Genomic DNA, 4,854 nt, shown 5'->3' on the forward strand with positions numbered 1-4,854 from the left:
TGGGTGTGTGACAGATGGTGGTGTATATTCCTCTCTGACAGTAATTTAAAAACAAACATGACATGTGGCTCTGCTACACCTGTTATTACACCTATAGATGATGTGTCAGTGCAAACGGAGATTTGATCTTAAGTCTGTGTCTCCTCCTGATGAAACAGACACTCGACCTGTTGCGGGCGAGTGTGAATCTGTGTGGTTGACGGCTTCATAGTGACGACCTTGAAGATTTTCATTTAAACAAGTGTCCTTAAGTCACTGAATGAGGTAACGTGTAGTGACTGAGCCCGGGACCCACTGATGAAATTATATAGAACACCTGCATTTTACAGTTTTATGAACTGGGTCACTGAAGTTAGTGACTCATGTTGCTCAAAAACAAACCTGCAATTACCATGTATGACCACACGTGTCACCAAAGACAACAAAACAGAGATCTTCTGCTACTTGAAGGTTTTCCATTCTTTCTCAGATGTTACCAAACATCACTGAGTCATCAGTGTCTGATTCAATGACCTAACCATCCACTGTAAAAAGGATTTGAACTCACTTCTCTAAGTCAGTTCAACATTTACTGTAACAAACAGCAGAACTCCTGCTCTTCATCATCCAGTCATCTGTTCAAGTCTGCTGAATGAATGAGTGAACTTCATGGACTAAGATGTAATAGTTCTCAGGCTGCAATTCAGAGTTTCACACATCTGGCTTAGTTAAACCAGAGTTCAGGGTTAGACTCAGAGTTAGTTAAGCTTGCTTTCTGGAACAGGCCGGAGTCAAACACACAAACACTGCTGCGGCCATGTTGGTGGACACATGTATTTTGAAATGTTTTAATGAAGACACCTGCAGGCAATTCGACGTCAGACTGCGGTCGACCTGAGGAAACACTAAACAAACTCACTGAGGCAGCTGACTGACTGATAGATTGACTGACTGACTGTCTGACCGATAGTTTGACTGAGTGACTGAGTGACTGAGTGATCGAGAGTGAGTGACTGACTGTCTGCTAGTTTGACTGACTGGCTGACTGAGTGACTGTCTGAGTGATCGAGAGTGACTGACTGACTGTCTGATGGATTAACTGACTGACTGAGTGACTGTCTGACTGATAGATTAACTGACTGACTGACTGACTGACTGTCTGACTGAGTGATCGAGAGTGAGTGACTGACTGTCTGATAGATTGACTGAGTGACTGAGTGACTGTCTGATAGTTTGACTGACTGACTGACTGACTGTCTGACTGATAGTTTGACTGACTGTCTGAGTGATCGAGAGTGAGTGACTGACTGTCTGATAGTTTGACTGACTGAGTGAGTGACTGACAGGAGTGGGCGGATCGATCCTAAAATATCGATACTTTGGATATTACATTTAGTTTTTGAAGATCGATTTTAGCGTCAATCCGACCGAAACCAGATTCTGTTTCTCTCTATTCTGTTGGACTGTTGACAGTAGAACTGTATGTGTAAACAATGTTCTGTTGTTATGAACACACAGAAATGCGCAGTGTGTAACTACAATCCCGCTTGACCTGTCTTGTAGAACAATGCTGTAATAACATGTCAACACTTATAGTTCCAACTCATTACGTGTTTCACCGACCTGAGGGCACAAAACCTCCAAAAGAAGCCCGGGTGATATGACAGCCACACCCCTCCTCCAGGCTGTCAATGACACATCGGAACATTTGCAGATGTTGCCATAGCACTGCTGTTCACCATTATCATAACATTCATCACTGACTATTCTCAAAACTGTCATCAGGTTTGTCCATCAGGAGAATCAGACGTCCACACACACTGTCATTATGCAGATGTATGGGCCAGTTAACATCAGCATTCACAGTAAATGGCTCAGATATAATCTGTCTGACAGAAACACCTGTTTCTTAAAAAAAAAAAGTGAGACCTCAGTGATAATCCACGTCAGTTTATGGACTATGCTGTTGCTATGCCGATGCTGTTCGGTTAGTGATACAGGCTCAGGCTGCCTTCATCTGTCAGACTGTTCAGTCTTGGATTTCTGCATGTCTTCATGCAGAAGCATGAAGCAGAGGTAATGTCTTCTTGTCTTTGGTCATGTGCTTGAATCCAGACACTGAGTTAGTGTCCTGTTGTCCTGGTTGTGTTGAATTTGATGCCGTGACAGCTCTACAAACTGCTGTGAGATCTGATCTGAGTTTGTTTTCTTAGTAATGTAGTTTTTTATATGTCCGCGCAGCTGATTGACTCTGCTGTCACATGTACTGCGCATACAGACCGGTCATCATGTGTCATGATGCTGGCACAGATAATGCAAAACCATTATTTAACAAGGCGGGTAATTCACTGCTCAAATTAAAATAACACTTGAGACAAATACTCTAATGGTTGTGGTCAGCTTGTTAGGATAGGAGGGTAAACAGTCTCAGGTGCTACTCCTCATTAAGTTTCACTGTGAAAGTCCCCAGCTCTCAACCCGTCTGTCCGGTTCAGCAACATCAAATAAGAATGTGGAAAGAGACAGGGAAACCACAGCTTTAAATATTAGACACTACAACTTCACTTATATCCTCCTCACTGTGTCAATGTCTTTGTTCTGTTAGTGGCTGTGTTTCTGAGAAAGTATCTGAAATGACTCTGGACCCCACAAAAGGCTCCAGGATCATTCTGCTCATTTTAATGGCTGCAGGTGGAACAGGAGACGCTGGAGAGCTGGTCACAGCTGAGAGGAATGTGAACTCCAGCACACATTGTAATGGTATATAAGGATACGATCGCAGTTAATAACAGTTGACAGGTTCCCATTGTTACATCATGTGCAGAGAGGCCTGGACTCAGATTTCCTACAATACTTAAAGGACTTTGGTGTTTTAATGTTCGGGACTTCACTGTTTCTACCATTTTACATGAGTTCACAGGCTTATATTTATGTTCATATATTAAATATTCACAGTCAACATGTGCACATTCTTACCGTCCTCTAAACCCCAAAACAAAATGATCTGTAATAACTTATTTATTATTATTATTATTATTATTATTATTATTATTATTATTATTATTATTATTATTATTATGTAACACCATTATTTATTTTACACAATTCTTTTTATATTGAGTAACATTCCTATTAGTTTTCATTGTTTTAGTATCACTCTCAGTGAAAAAGACGACTATTATAAAGGGTTATGATCACTGACTGATTACTTAATCTTAGTAAATAATCTTAGTACTAAGATTTTATAAATCTGTAATAATGTTCAGGTTGTGGACAGAGAGCTGTGCAGCAGAGGAGAAATATTGTTCTCTATCATGTGAATACAGCCTATATGTCAGTGTGCTGTTTAAACTGCTAATAACCATGGAGAGGTGAACAGGTCTATCAGGCACTGAAAGGTCAAAGGGCCCCTGGGCCTGAGCATCTGTATGAAGTGACTGTCAGTTAAAAGACACCAGACGACCGTGATCAGTTGGGTCCAGGTCAGGTTTCGGGGTTTACCTAATACAGTGCTGCAGGGATGATGTATTCTTGTAGTCCAACCCTGAAGTTATCATCACGCTGGTTCCCTCCATAAAAAGCCAATGGGATCTTTCCATTGTCTTTTGGATTATTACAGGAGATAAACAAGAGTTTATGACACTGACAGGTTTTGTTCAGCAGGAGCATCTTCACTAATGAACACCACTTCATGATGTTTGAAGCTTAAATACAATCAGCAGAAGTAAAAAGCTAATGTTAGACTATAAAGCAACTACACCACGGTCACATGACTTCAACATCACCACCACTAAACTTTTAGCTCTGACCTGCTTCAAAAGCCTTTCCTCTTCCAAAGTCAGTAACAGTTTGTATAAACACAACGAGGCTGTGAAGGTGGACTGGTGAGTAGATCGGTTTTCATGTTCACTGTGATGACGTTTAACGTCCCGACAACCTCTGCACCCCTGGTGACCTGCCTGAACCCTCAGCCTTAACCTAAACCTACCCTAAACTAAACCTCAACATTACACCTTATACCAAGTCTTCACCTTAACATTCAATGATTTACGTTACGTTCATTCAACCTTTATTTAAACTCTGAAACTCACTGAGGGAGAGAACTCATTTATAATGATCTGAGTCATCAAGAAACACAAATGAGAAACTGAGATACTGTCAGGTTTACACCACCTAAGACATTTAATACTGACACAAAGAAGAGAAAGACAGGAGCGTTATTTCTTACTCGCGAGGAGAACGGACAGAGATATGCTCAGTTACAATCTCCAACCCGCCCTGAGCATATTCCACCGTCTCCTCTCTTTTTATTATCACATAAGGCATTCCAAGCATTCTTTAGTTACAAGTCATTGCTTATCTTAAAGAATTGAGAATCAAACAAAAGCAATATGATGGGTGCCAGATGATACATTGTTCAAATGTTCATCCCATGATGTAGGAGTAGAGCAGGCTGGTGCCAGTCTGCTCGCGACAGCTTGTGATCTCCTCCAGCAGCTACTACCTGCAAAACAACTTCATCACAAGACAAACTATATGCATGGTTATTATCATAAGACAAACTGTATGCATGATTATAGGGCTGTAAAGCAGGATACATGGTTAGTTAATAAATATGAGATAAATCCATATATACAATTATTCCAACAGATACAAATTAAAAATGATAAAAGCTGAAAGTGCATCTACTGAGCTGCAGAGAAAACGTTCCCCTGAGCGTCATGGTGTTAGCGTGTAGGAACTGATGCTTTAAAACATCTGCGGGCGGCGTCGTGTGGCGTAGGGGTCTAAGCAGGCGCCCCATGTGTAGAAGCTACAGTCCTCGCTGCAGTCGGCCCCGGTTCCAGTCCCGCAGCGGATGGCCTTTACTGCATA

This window comes from Seriola lalandi, unplaced genomic scaffold, assembly GCF_002814215.2.
Source record: "Seriola lalandi dorsalis isolate HSWRI2012SDOR001 ecotype SW California unplaced genomic scaffold, Sedor1 jcf7180002054583, whole genome shotgun sequence".
Lineage (NCBI taxonomy): Eukaryota > Metazoa > Chordata > Actinopteri > Carangiformes > Carangidae > Seriola > Seriola lalandi.